The sequence below is a fragment of the Rhamphochromis sp. 'chilingali' genome, assembly GCF_963969265.1.
Source record: "Rhamphochromis sp. 'chilingali' genome assembly, chromosome: 5".
Taxonomy (NCBI): Eukaryota; Metazoa; Chordata; class Actinopteri; order Cichliformes; family Cichlidae; genus Rhamphochromis; species Rhamphochromis sp. 'chilingali'.
The window spans coordinates 24,063,920-24,079,423 of record NC_137932.1 but is presented as its reverse complement, the minus strand read 5'-3'; the positions used below and the strand labels follow the sequence as shown (position 1 = coordinate 24,079,423).

The 15,504-nt window shown below is 40.8% G+C and overlaps 1 protein-coding gene across 4 annotated transcripts in view; it reads right to left on the bottom strand.

Moving 5' to 3' along the window:
- Nucleotides 1–15,504, bottom strand: part of hivep2a (HIVEP zinc finger 2a) — a 124,183-nt gene that overhangs the window by 69,433 nt on the left and 39,246 nt on the right. The window contains exon 1 of one of the 4 annotated variants that reach the window (XM_080883889.1): nt 10,168–10,433. The exons of the other annotated variants lie outside the window; for them this stretch is intronic. The gene's annotated coding sequence lies outside the window, so the exon portion shown is untranslated. Of the gene's footprint in view, nt 1–10,167; nt 10,434–15,504 lie in introns of those variants that run through there. 4 annotated transcript variants of the gene reach the window in all.

Below are 15,504 nucleotides of genomic sequence, written 5' to 3'. Positions count from 1 at the left end.
CAATCATATTTTTAAAGGGACGGTCCAAAATGATTATTGTTCTAAGGAAAGCCCGAAATACATGTTTCTTTAAAAATGTAATTAGTCATAGCCTTTAATAAGAACTCACGGAGAGAAATGCCAACACCAAAGCTGCTTTGGGACAGGTGTCTATTTCAAGGTCATCTCAATAAGAGTTACCTGGAAAGAAGCTCTTCCCTCACTACTGGTAGGTTTTTCCAGGAATACAAGGAGTGTGAACTAAAAACAATGCAGTTTAAGGTGAACAAACTTCTCTTTTTCGGTCATCCAAATACATTTTTTGTATTCCACAAACGAGATCATACTCAAATTGTTTCAATATTTTACTTACAGTACTGCTCGTTGAGTGTGGAAAGAATGAGGAAAGACTGGGAAAGGAAAAAATTCAGGAGAGAGCGCGAGAGAGGGGATGACATGAAACAAGGTCACAAGTTGGATTTAAATCCACAACATCTGGAATACATGACTGGAGGGTGGGAAACTACCACCAGCCACCAGCCAAACTCTGGCAACTTGTGCCTGTGTCTGGTAGGCTTGGCTTCTGAACCAGCCAGTTTTGGCAGGTAACCAACTCTCATCTGGAGTTTGATTCTGCTCTAAGTAGCACATTCAGCTGCCAAAATGAGGAAAGAAGCAAGTGAATTTTGGAATCTTTTAACCGCCCTAGGCTGGCAGATAAAGATCTTCAGCTTTCTTCCCATCATTCCCGATAGTCTGCTCAGTATGCTGCCCAATAAAACCAAGTTGATGTAAAAAACAATCCTTAAAGCCATGTGACTTTGTGAAAGCAAGAGATTAAATCCAGCTAATCACATCCTTCTCATTCAGCTTCTTTTCCTACCTTCCTTCCAAACTGGAAGATGGAAAGATCAAGGTGGAGAGGGCAAGGAGAAAAAAAGAGATGTGGAATATTCCTTTGTTGATTTTCCACTGAGTGCAGAATGGGAAGTTATAGGCCTGTGGGCTAGGAACAGTTTGGATTCTATTCTCATCTCTTCCCCATTCTCTTTATTCCTCTTCTCTGATATTATTCTAGTCTTTCCAGACGTGTCCTACTTTTATTATATTAATGTGACAAAACACCCATAAAAAACACCCACTAATCAATCCATCTCCCACAAATAAGGAATCTGAAACAGCCTGGCAGCAATAAGAAATTCATTAAGTTTGCTTCAAAACAAGTGTCCAGTCAGCTGGCTAAATGCCTTCTACATATCATTCAGTTTTTCGTATAATAATTAGAAGCTGTTAGAAACAACAACGAAAAGTTTGAATTTTTGTTTTTCCAGCCTATCAACCAATTAGCTCTTGGCCTCTCGTGTCTGCTTAAGCTGTCCCGTCTGACTATTTCACCAGATATTTTTATTTTCTGTTTTGTTTTTTTAAATTGTGCAAGTCGGCCACAGCTTCTCTCACTCGGTCAGAGTATTAATTAGCAGTAACATAAGATTATCTTAAAGTTGCTACATTGTTGGTAGTTGTATCCACTTTTCATATCAATGACACCACAAGTGATTTTGAAGTTAGATTTTTGGCACCAAGTAAACCAAACCACTGAACAGGTAACCAGGCCTCTGGTTTGATTTTCCCCATTAGTGACGTTATGGGACTTGAAGCACTCATTTTGCTGACTTTAGAATTCCAGGTGGATAAATGTGGAAACAATCATGTTATGCATACACGTGATGCTAATAGTGGTAGATACGCATTGGTATTCTACTTAGACTGATCCAATAACATTGATGATATTTTTTTACATTAAATTGGAAATAATATTTTATTTTATAGAGATTTTTTCCACACTCAGTTTTTTTCTATTCTGCTCCTATAGGGGCAGCACAGTGTTTTGGTAGTTAGCCTTACTGCAACTAGTCCTTGGTTTGAATTTGAGCCAGAGCCCTTCTGTGTTGAGTTTGCATGTGTCTCCTGGCAACTACTGTCACTGTGCCCTTGACCCGGGCATGAGCTTACAGGTGCAGACGCTGCATGATAGCTGCCCACTGCTCCCAACCTTTAGGATAGGTTAAATGCAATAAATCTCCTTACAGTGATCCCTTAAGCGATCACTGTAAGGAGATTTATTCCATAAACTTAAATATTCACATTCAATTTGATCTTTTAGAAGGTGTTACGTGTCTATCATAGCTTGTATTAACCTAGAGAACACATGTATTTTATGTACACTCAGACAAAGAGCCACTAATAAGATAAATACCTACTTGCCCAGCCAAAAACAGTCTAATCCTTCCAATTTAAACCGACTGAGCAGAAAATCAAAGTTTCCGAAAAATGTCTAAACATCTTAGCAAAGCAACAATTTTTTGGTTTCTAATTCCCACCAGATTAAGAACATGAAGTTTTGACCATCAAATTTTCCAATCAAGTATCCACAAATTCTGTACGAGCCCCTTTGAACCTGAATACTGATGTACTGTATGGCGCTGTATTTTAGGATTTTATGGTGGTCCTGCAGTACACAGAGAAGTATAGAGAGAAGCAAAATAACACTCTTTATTCCACTCTTAAGCTGCTCATTATAAAGGCAGACACTGCACACACACACACACACACACACACACTGATACACACATACAGTAACCTCCAATCTGACAAAAACACATAAACACACATATGCAACATGCAGCTCTGCTCCTTGAGATTTAACGCACACACACACACACACACACACACACACACACACACACACACACACACACACACACACACACACACACACACACACACACACACACACACACAGACCACAGAGGAATTTCCTAGTTTCATATAAAACTGATAATGGGATGTGTCCCAGCGGGAGTGGAAAATCAGAGGTGACTTACGAGCCTCCACATTCCAGCCGCACACACATACACAGCTCTTTTCCTTCATCACACACTCACACACAAACACACTTACTTTAACACCTTGGAAGAAAAGCAGAAAGAAAGAGGGAGAGGTAGAGAGGGGAAGTTTGGCAGGGAGAAAACAGTTAAGTTTCCACGTCCTCGCTGGGCCTCTTTATCGTTTTTCTTTCGTTTTGACGGAGAAGGAAGGGGAGGCAGAAACATAAGGCCATTCCTTGGAAGTCAGGAGGGCCTTTTCGAACATGTTGCTGCAATGTGCAGCACAGTTAGTGTAAAGAGGTGACAATGCAGAGTCCTGAAGAGATGCAATCTAGGCATGGGAAAGAAAAGGAACCGACAAAGGAAAGAGGGGGACAAAGCAAAAAATAAATGGAATGTAGATGAGGGAGAAACAAGAGAAGGAAGATCCAAAAGGAGAGAAAGATAAAGGAAAGAACATGAGTTCAAAGGAGAGATTAAGTAAGAAGAAAAGAGCAGGGGGAGGTGACAAGAACAGAGAGAAAACAAAAGGAGTATGGAGGAGTTGAGAATCAGAATCAGAATCAGAATCAGAATACTTTATTGATCCCTGGGGGAAATTATTTTTGAACATTGAAACGATAAGTTAGGCAACAGAAAACATTTGATGACAAAGCATCTCCATCATCAACCATTAGCTTTCGTTCTTTCAGTTATCATTTCTTCACTTAAGTGGACTTTTAACCCCCATCCTTCATTTCTCTGCCCTCTGCTCCACATCACTCTTTTCATCATGTTTCCTTTTCACTCCATCAACACCTTCTCCCACCTGCGTCTTATCCTCTGTCAGTTCTTCTTTAATACTACTTCATCTTCTCTTTCATCTCTCCTTTCCCCCATTAATCAATCACTCTTTCCATCATCTGCTAACTCTTCATCACCTTTTTTTTACCTCTGTTACACACTCCTCCACCTCATTCATTCCTCCATTCTGCTTCTATTCTTCCCTCATCTCTCTTTCAATGTTTCCATCTCTCCCTCCATCAAGCTGGAATCCCTCAGTAGTTATTTTCCTTCTTTTGTCACTCCACCAACATCCCTCCACCCCTCCCAGCCTCCATGTATTATTTCTGTTTCATCTGTCCTTCGCTCTAACCCTTTTTCCTCCCTCCATCTGTGCAACCATCTTTCCTGTCATCCCTCCATCATGACGCTCTGTTCGCCAGGCAACCAGAGGCTATGATATGCTGCCACTACCTGCTGCGGGTGCGTGTGTGTGTGTGTGTGTGTGTGTGTGTGTGTGTGTGTGTGTGTGTGTGTGTGTGTGTGTGTGTGTGTGTGTGTGGTCCTGGCAGTGTTTGGAGCACAGAAGGTATAAGGGGCTTATACCTGCAGAGAGAGAGCAAGAGAGAGAGAGATGACTGTAGAGTGAGGTGTAAAACTGGACGTCAAGGTGATACAGCCACCTGTCCTGCTATGTGTGTGTGTGTGAGAGAGTGAGTGTTAAGGATAATAGAAGGAAACATGAGTTTTGCAGTTGATTTGGGGTTGAAGGGGAAAGCACAGTTACAGGTCTGAGCAATGTGCTAACCTATTAAAAGTAGGGCCCCAATATTTATTAAAAGGCAGAATAATAAATGTAGTAACTCTTAATTAATCATGTGAAGCATTAACCATCAGATTTAGTAGCAAAGTTCATTATTATTTACCTCTGAAAGGCTTAATGCTTTTTGTCTTTATAGTCATTTAACTTATTTTGATAGCAAGTTTTCCTGAAATATAAATTATATATTTAACTTCACTGTACATATGAAGCTGAGATTATTCAAGCAAACCAATGACTGGCAAAGTAGGTCAGACCTCACGGGGTTAATTTGGTCTTATTGGCTGGAAATGCAGTTCCTTTAAACAAAACATTTAGTTACTCTGTTACATTTAGTTACTCTCAATGTTACTCTGAAAGAAAAATAAGATGTCAACTTTTCTTTTCTTGGGTTTTGAAATAAAACTATAATAAAAAATGAATGAATTTAAAAAATGCCACAAAGAGATGCTTTTTAACCACCTGAGCTCTCGTTTGGGATAAATTTTTAATTTCTCCAAGCTTAGTTGGACCTGATAATAATATATAAAAATGAAGGTACCTCTTCTAACATTTCATTGCATATGTTACATAAAAAAAAGTATGTCCTCGTGACGACAGTGGGTTTATTTCACGACATAACGCCACAAAGTTAATGCAGCTTAACAAAGTATAAAACACTGTTGAGCAGAATGGATTACAAAGTGCTATATGAAGACTCAAGGTCTCAGGACGATAAAACCAGGCACTGAGGGCCGACTATGAAACTTAACACAATGACATAGTGACTTAGCAGTCATGCCCTACATCAGGATGTCAAACTTGTCTTATATCTTGAGCCACATAAATGATATATTTTTGTTAATTCATAGAAAATGTTCTTTTTCTTCTGTGGACTCACAAAAAAACCCCAAAACAGACAGAAAATTTGTGAATTTTCTGTCATTTAATTTTTTTTATGTATTACTTAATTACTTTGGTTTAGTATGAATGGCAAATGAAGAGCATGTTAGATTTACTTGATTCAATAGTGGACATTGATTGCACACAGATGTTTTGCTTTGGCAGAAACTTAACTATGTTAAATCAACACAACTTATTCATATTAAATAAACTGGTGCATTTTGTGTTGATAAAACATGATTGAAACATGTTTAGATGAAGTAAGTTGAGCCCTTGGAATATTTTAATCCTTCACAATTTTGTCATTTTATTCCAACACTATTCAATAACCTTTAGCTCAATACTACTTGGTGACTTAAATACTACATGTTGTCTTTATATTAACATATTGTTCAACAAAGGAATGGATTTACAACAACTTCCTCCCTTTATCTGGGTTGCAGGGGCATAACCCCAAAGTGATAGGTTAAGAGGCAGGGTACACCCCAGACAGCTCACCAGTGTATCACATAGAGACAAACAACCATTTCCACCAATTAACCTTACTCTAATAACTGCATGGCTTTTCACTGTGGGAGAGAACACAGTGCAAACTAACCAGCTTGTGGCTTTGAACCCAGGAGCTTCTTGCTGTGGGGCAACAGCACTAACGACCACGCCACCAATCCAGGGTTAACATGGCTTATCAAGGCTTGATGCACAATTTTTACGTTTTTGTCCTTGACAGGTTCAACCACAAAAAATGGCGACAGCATACGCGTGGTGTGTGTAGTTGTCTGCCTCTTATAACTCCAGTGATTTCCCTACAGTTTGAAATCTCGTGTGATCTTGTGAATTTCAACTAACCACTCTTACTAGATTGTATCATGTCATCTCAATGAGATCAAATTAAGTTGTTGAATTTCATACATATACTACATGATTTAATTACGTTCACCATAGAAACATGAAATTATTTTGTTCAAATTACAAGTTAGACTTTTGTAAATGTAACAACCACCCATTTTCCTTTTTTTCGGTATTCTGAAAAAAAGTAGAGGCGGCTGCTCAACTTGAATGAGATGGATGCCTTCCTCAAACCATGATCCAAAGTGCGCGAGCCAAAATCACAAGCAGTGTCGCAGGATTTAACATTGCTATATTATTGACTTACTTCACTGAACATGACATGAACAGTTTAATATACCCTCTCTGCATATCATGTAGTTTCTACACTATATAGTTACACTTAACTTTAAAGCATGAGGCAATTGTGTTAAATACACACAAGATGCTTACATAACTCCAAGAAATGGGCAATCCCTTTTTTTCAGTGTGCAGGGCCTGGGAGTGCTCTATCAATAGGAAAGGCTGTAAATCTTATGAAAATATAGTATAAATAAAATTGAAATTTGAAATCTATTAACTTTGTCGCATTTTCCAAAGCCGTCCAGTAGGCTGGACTGCCTATGTTTAACACCACTGCCTTATATCATCCACATCAACTGCCTGACCTTCTGTATTACTGCAACTAGAAGTATTAGTTACCCAAAAAAAAGTGCTGTATGAAAAAAGACTCGAAATTAGGTATTCATCAGGAAAGTATTTACTGCGGTCACAGATCCAGTGAGTAGTACTGTAATCATCTCATAGACATCAGTATGAGTCGCCCCCGCTGGTCATTGGAAGATTGCAGCTTTACCCCCCCCCCCCCCTTTACACACACACACTTGCCTATACGTAAAGATCTGCTACCCCAATATTTAATCAAAAGTGTTTCAGAGTTGCTCACTAGCAGTTACTCTTCAGCTTTGTGCCACAATCAACAGCTGTAATGGTCAACAGTAGGAAGAGTGAACTCAAACTGTAATAAAATAAAAATATATTTTAGTTGTTGAGTATGAATGTTGTTTCTTGACCCTGGAAATTTGATTTATTTTACATTTTTTTCAGCTATTTGCCATTTCTTTAATTACCATTTCATAAGTTACTAAGGACATCTGTGTTGCAAACTGCTGTTTCCTAACTTTGCATGCTACCGATTCCATCACCGGCACTGTATGTGCATTCAAACTAGTCAAAGCCTAATTTCCTGTAGAGAAGAGAATCTTTTTCAGAATCTTTTTCAGAGAAGCAGTTCCGGTCCCAGACAGACTTTACCAAGCAACAGCCACACAACACGGCCAAAAATAAAAGCACAGTGTGTGAGGCTCGATATTCGCTCTGTGGACGAGCTGTTTCTGCGGGATGATTTTCATACCGTACGCAAATGAGTAGAGGCCTACCTGGAAGGAGAGCAAAAACATTCAGAATTTTTAAACACTGCACTATTCTCTGGGCAAATGTCAGCTCCAATATGAATTTGTGTTTTTAGTGGGAAATGAGTTTAAACAAATATGACTTTCCTCACTAACAGGCATTCATCATCAGTAATACGATGAATAAAAGTTTATAACCCCAGTGAGCTCTTCATGTGGGGAACAATGTGGTTAAAGTGAATAAACTGAGTTGTATAACGGCACATTTCTGGGAAGCAAGGTCTTAGAAAATTCTCCTCTTCAGAGTCACAACTCGCAACAAAATGCATTTAAATGAACAGTGTTATCAGTGCTGAAGAAAAGCAATTGAATGTGGCCTTCACCCACTCACCCGCCTCTGGAGCATCACACCGCTCATGCACGTAAACACACGCACACGTGAACTGCAAACACACACGTGCACATACCAGGGCAGAAGCAGCACACTTCACTGTCTGAGAATTTGTGAATGGAAAAATGGTTTAACACACTTGGCGGCAGAGCGGCAAGACTTCCTACGCTTTAGGACCGGAGGGACTGATCATCTCTTGGTCTGCCTGCCTGCTCTGTCTGTCACTCTGTCCATCAGTCAGTCCGACTGTCTGTCAAATACATATTTGTATAGGAGCCTTATCGCTTGTGCTAAACGGCTGTCTCAGAATTTGCCTGCACGTCTGAGTGTCTGGCTGTTTTTGGCTGAGTTAGCAAGACAGTTCTTTTTCAACCTCTTCTGCCAGGCGTTCTGTCTGTGTGTCCTTGTGTACATTTGTTTACCTGTCTGTCTGTCCGTCTGTCTTTTTCAATGTGTTTACTTGTCCGTCTGACTGCCAGCTCGTCTGACTGCCTCTGTTTTCGAGTGACTTCCTATCTGTCTGCCAGTCTCCTTTCTTAGTTCCCAATCTCTGTCTGTCTGACAGCCCGTCTCATGTTTATGTCTGTCTGTCACTTTATTTGTCTTTTCAGCTACAGTATTTACCGGGCTGTCTTTCTAGAAAAAAAAACAAAAAAGTTAGACACACAACTGCATCCTTTTAACTGTCTTTGTCTGTCACTAAATTCAGACTGTGTAGGATGTAAATGGTGTAATAGAAACCTATTTTTTAAAGCATAAATGGGAGCTGTTATGCTTATTTTCTTGTCTCTATACTTTACGTGACTCACACTTCAAAATAATCCGTATGTATCTGCAAGTCCTCGGTTCCACTGTCTTAAACAAAGGTGTTTTAGCATCTCTTCCTTTAAGCCTAAGTCTTCTTCTGACGGGCTGTCCCTCATAAATAGAACATAGAAATGACCATATTAGGGACCCCCCCCCCTCCCTCTCTCTATGATGTCATACACAGCGAAGAACAGAAAAAAACTATTTGAAACTGAGCATTGAGAGCAGTTTGAATACTGAGCTTTTGCCTCCCAGGGATTACTTGTGCACGTACTGACCTCATTTTTCAAAACTTTAACTTGGGCAGCCACCCTTTTAACACACCTATACACAAATATGGAAAAGAGGCATGCTAAATTGGACTAGGCATACTTTAATATATTTTCCAAAGTACAAAAATCAGATGATGAGAAGAAAGACAGGGCGACGATGTGAACCAGAGAAGAAGAAGGTCAAATAACATGTATGAAAATAAAACTCATTCTAAGGTTATACTGTGATGCCACTTGTAGTAGCAAAAGGGAAGAAGCAAAATAATAAGTAATGAGACAGTGAACACTGTCAAGAAGTATTAGTGGAAGAAAGAGGAAAATAAAAGAAAAAAAAATGGCATTAATAGAAAAGAACCAGAAGGAGAAAAAAAGCTCCAACAGGGGAGAGCAAGGTCACTGTAATCGCACCTCTTTGCTCTGACAGACAAATGGCAGTGTGTGTATACAAGTGTGTGTTTGTGCTGTGTGTACTAGAGTAACTTGTTATGCAAGGGACGTCCCAGCGGCAGCGAGGGAGACATGAAACATAAATACAAACACACACAGGCGCGCGCACGCACGCACGCACGCACGCACGCACACACACACACACACACACACACACACACACACACACACACACACACACACACACACACACAGAGTTCAGCCTGTTTTCTTGTAAATCACTGTGCTCAAGGCTCAAGAGGACAAGCACACTAGGTGTGTGTACGTGTGTGTTGTGGTGGCACCCCTCGGTTAATGGAGGGAACTGACACCGCTGTGTGAGACAGTCAGCTGTCTAGTTTATATGTGTGTGTGTCCATTAACAGCATCCTGGGAGGGAGAGGACGAGAGAGAGAGAGAGGGGGGGGGGGGGGGGGGGCAGATAGATAGATAGATATTTATGATGAACTACTTTATGTCATAGTCACCCTTCTTGCACACATATTACAACACACTGTCATTCACAGCCGCGGACGAGGACATCCCCCCTGCTTGGTTGCTGCACACAAACACAATCTCACACAAACACACACACACTCACAGGAAAGCACCCACTTGACTGAAAAAGAAAGCAAGGCAAAGCAGACGAGAGCAGGGAAAGGAAGAAGAAGCCTGGATATGGACAGACAGACTTTGAACCAACCTGGCCGGCTCTCCTTTTCTATCACCGAAAGCATTCCTCTGTTTTCGCTCTCCCTCCTTCCATCGCCACGGAAACAGACACACCGACCAACCGGCCGACCGTCTCCTTCTCTCTCTCACGCATACACACACTTTCTCTCACATGCACACACAAGTTCAAACCCCCAATATGAAGTCCAGTTTGTCAGCAGCCACCCATTCATCCATGCCTCCATCCGCTGCTCTGTCCGTCTGCCACTGTGTGTGTTTACATCTGAGTGCGCTCACTCGTTCACCAGGCAGGCATGTGAGCGTGTCTCAGTCGGGAGGTGTATGTGTATGTGAGTCTCTCTCTCTCTCTCTCTCTCTCTCTCTCTCTCTCTCGCTCGCTCGCTCGTTTTCTGTGTGTGTGTGTATATGTGTGTGTGTACAGCAGAGTGGGAGCCCTAGAGAAACACTCCTCTTGCCACAGGAGTAAAGCCCAGGCATGACGCAGAGCCAGAAATAGATGGAGGGCCCCAGCAGGGGGGGAGGAGGCGCCAGGCCAACGCATATGGCACTTTTGCAAGGACATGAAGAGTGTGTTGTAATATGTAATACACAGTATATGAAGGCAACTTAAATGCACGCTTATATTTAGACTTGAAAGGGGTGGCCAGCATATGCACTTTTAACAATGACAGCATTAGTGTGGAAAATCAATTTTATAGCAGTAGAATAACGTTTCTGAGCAAAGGAACTACAAAAAGTGCAACTGGCTGTAGTGCACGCAGAAGACCAGATGCATCAAATCTGACACCAAACAGCTCATCCAACTTCCTGTCCCTACATATAGAAGACTTATTTTGAGGATGCAAAATAAGGCACAAATGACCACTTTCTCATCATTGCCACATTTTAATTTCCAAAAAGCCAGACTTCGCAAAATCTCAGCGCAGACTGCGCTGTAAGCACAATGTATAAACGCAAAAATGTGAAACTGATCAGAAGAAAGAAAAAACTACCACTGCCGTCATTATAACTGCTTTACAAAAGTAACTCGTGCACTCTGTAGCATCATCGATCACACCTGACTTAGTGTCAAGAACTGTTATTCCACCCAACTATTCCCACTCAGGATTATGAGAGTACCAGAATCCAAAGTGATGTGCACCTCTGTGGTTTTTTAATCCAACCAACAGCCACTGAGTATTCCGTTGAAGCATGCATTTTCTTTTTCACCAAAACCAAGATGTTTAGACATTTACTCACACACTGTATCATGATATAACACACAATAAGACACACACAAACTTTTACAGCTTCCTTACTGAGCATTTCCTTATTTTCTGTTACACACATACAGTTACAACTTTAGATGTTCACATTAAACAAAGTTTCAAATAATGTGGGCTATGTACAAGTGATCCCTGTAAAGCATTAATGCACAGTTTCAAACTCTGTTTTCCTACTTTTGGCTCTGAATAAATCCACAAAGAGGTGATATTACAAATTTCAAGCACTGAGATCTGTGCTGTTCAAACCATCTGTTTATGAGAGGCAGCCAATCAGAAGAAAGACAGCTTTAAGGGATAAGAAAAAAGAGGCTTGTTTTAGTCAGAAAATAAACTACTTTGCTTTAAACAGTCAGCTTACAATGTTTTTTTTTTTTATTTCAGCATGGTTGATGTCAGCTAGAGGGAATTTCCTTATATGATCATCTCCAGTGCTGCCCGTGTTGCAGCTCAGAACACCGCAAACCAGTCAGTCTAACTCAGAAAGCAGCCATGGATGCTTCCTTTCAATGGAAAATACATTATTACACTTTTTAGTGTGTATAAAGGCTGTTTTTGAAACCTCCACAAAGGCAAGAGAAGGAAGCCCACAAGCATTGAGTTTGGTTTGTGGAAGAGACGTGAGGGGCAACCAATCAGAAAAAAAATGTGACTTTTAAGGAGAGAGAGGCTTTAAAGAGACAGGAGCTAAAACGGCAAAGATTCAGACAAAGAATTAACAGAGGGCCTGCATAAAAAACACAGTATAAAAGGTACTCCAGAGGAGTCCAAGAACAAAAATAGGGAGCTAGAAATTAGCACAAGTGGAGGTGTGAGAATATAAAGACGGGAAGCATAATAATCCACATAAAAGCAAAAGAACACATTACAAGTGAAAAGAGATTTTGAAAAACCCCACACAAACACATATGCAAATACTGGATACAAACACACAGGAACTGAAGAATCTACATGCACAAACGGGTAAATAGACAGAAAACATCTGACTGTACTCTATATGTGTGTCTCACTGGAACCACAATCCATGCTGGTGTGCACTGGGAATACTAAACTTCAATGCATTTGGTATTATTCAAGCACAATGGGCTAGCCTCCGCTCGCTGTATGTGTGTATGTGCCTCACGCAGTGCAGTATATTTGTAAATCCCAGCACTTTGCAGCCTGCGCCTGGTTTAACACTGATGTATACACTATGTATTATGTATTGCTACACACACATATATGCACACATAAAGATTTATGAATTATGCACATGTGCAGCCTGGCCTGCTCTCTATAAATAGTCCTTGTTCGGTTTAACTCAGCACAAGTCGCTGAGTGTTTTTCTTTTAATTAATACAGTTACATAGTCTGCTGGATTAGCAGTTACATTTCAATTAAGCGGCAAACAATTAGTGTTTTTTTTTTTTATATTTAAGGAACAGAAAGCGCAAAAATATGGCCACGCACACATACACACACACTTCCTCTAACGAGGCCAGATAGATGTCTGTTCTCTCCTAAGCATTAACTGCACATTTATAATTCAGTGCTTTATTGTTGACTATCAGCTATCACACCACACAGACTTGTTAACGTGCACACACATGCATACAGTAACACACAGAGACACACACACAGTGAGTAGCGACTGCTGGTTATGAAACAGCTGTTGAGTCGAGAGAGCTCTGTATGTATTTGAGCAGTGAGAGTGCAGCTTACATAAATACTTGATCATATCTGGATTGCTCTCAGTCTGAAAATGTATAATCCGCCTTGTTAGGATCACTCGCCAAGAAGATAGAGCAAGAGAAAAGGAGCAGAAAGGCAGGGGAAGAGTAGGAAAACAAAAAAGAAGCATCAACTGTCAGAGCGGGGTGGATACACAGCTCAAAGCGCATCACTTGAACATGTCATTCATCAAAAAACACCTTTTGCATTCAACAACTACAGTTCCCAGCAGGCTTTGACACCCCTCATTTTCCAGCATTGTCATGCCACATCATGTTCGCACTGTGGGAGTTTGGAACATTCATGCATTATTCCAGTATATAATCCCCCAAGAGCCACACCGCAGAAGTGCTGTCTAAGTTGTCCGTGTTTGTCTTGAAGTATATTTGGAGCAGCCCCGTAACAAGTTAAAACAAAAAGAATTAAAGTGGAGAGGTGAATCGTTTTAAATTAGATTCAACAGTCAAATTAGTGATAACATCAGATTTGGGCACATTTTTCATTTTCATGTGCCAACATTAAACTATTATCATTAAAATCACATGCACAATGTTTCATTTTCAGTATGCAGGGTTACTGTCATTAAAGGATGCAAAACACAAGCCACCCAAGCATATGTGGCCATTTGTTTTTATTTTTTCCAGACAGTAACTCGGATCATTTACTACCGGACAATCCCCTCAGTCTTATTTTATTCTGCTAACCAGCTAGGTCTGGTCCTTACTGTGTTTTCCTAGAGGTAGGGTGGTCAGGTGGGCAGCACTGTGGTGCAACAGTTTGCCCTTCTGCCTCACAGCAAGAAACTCACCAATTCAAACTTTCTGCTCAGCTGGGTCTTTCTTTGTGGAGTTTGGATGCTTTCCCTGCGCTCCTGTACCTGTGTGGGTTTCCTCTGGGTGCTTTGGTTTCCTCCCAGTCCAAAGACATGTTTGTTAGGTGATTCCAAGTTGGCTGTAGGTGTGGATGCTAGAGTGTTTGGTGGTCTGTCTCCCTGTGTTAGCCCTGTTAGGGACTGGTGACCAGTCCAGAATGTACTCCGCCTTTCGACTAGTGACAGCTAGGCTGAGCTGACATAGATCTCCTACAAGTCTTAGTTAAGATGTTAAGAAAATGAATGGATGGATGGATCTAATAGGGATTACCATCACCAGCTGAAATCTGTCTTCTGGAGAGCTAGTTGATTTATGCCTCTATACTAGTGAGGTGGCTGTGGCTTAAGAGGTAGAGTACTGGAAAGTCAGTAGTTCAATTCTCCCACGTCTTTGTGTCAAAATGGCATTAAAAGATAACAAATTAGCAAGTAAAAAAAGTGTAAAACACAAATCTCCCACATGAGTCATGAAAGAAACTCAGGATTTATGACAGGACTACCTCTGGGCACTTAGTTTTCCTGCATCAAGACACCAACATATATCTCTGTGACTCTGCTTCAGAATGCTTGTACTCCATGCTCTGGCATGGGAACCAGTTACTCATTCTTGACGTCACCCAAAAAGCACTGATTTATATTCTGTTTACTCAGTAGGTAGAAGCAGTCATCAAAGCGACACAGCCACACCTTTTTCTCTCATCAAAGATGTGAATGGTGATTCAGAGGTATGGAAACACGTTAAAAACGGCTGATACTGAAAACTAGACAGTCCGGTTAAAATGAAACACATGAAACAACAAAAACTTGCCCGGTGACAATACAGTACGTCCGTTCCTTTTTCTAACTTTCAGTAGCCGGCAGCTGAAGTGGACCATTTTCTACCCATTGGATACGTTTGACTTTACTGCCTAAGCCGTCCATCATCTTGAACTGTCACTGAAATCAGCGTCATTATCATTTGAACTGGTGTTTTTTAGAGTGAACTAAGGAAGAGAAACTGGGTCAGTAAGACAGTTAGATACCAGTAAGACCAGTACGTACGCAAACTTAAATTTAAGACCGTCCAGTCCACGTTTGACCGGCAGGTGGATCTTGGGAAGTTTGTTATGGAAACACGGCTACAATGTGCACTTAGCAGCAAGGGAAAAAACACTTTGAGGAAGTAATAGATTATTCATTTAAACAGCATAAAATAAAGAGTGAAGGGGAAGTGAGCATGATAAATGTGAGGTGGAACAGATGAGTGTTCAGATTATCATATAGGATGTAGACCGTGACCTGATTTGGATCCCATAATCAGGGAAAGTAAGAACAGAACGTAAACCTCTGGACAGAGGCCGTTTGTCTTTCGTGGCCATTACAAGCCGCTGCTCACTCTTCTTCTTTGTTAATGGGGAATATTAATTTCCTGTATTCCATCTTTACTGCATTAATATTTGATGATTAAATATGGCCGGGAGCGTCTCAGGCTCATTGCCAGCAAGGCTCTGTCTCAGTCTTGGTT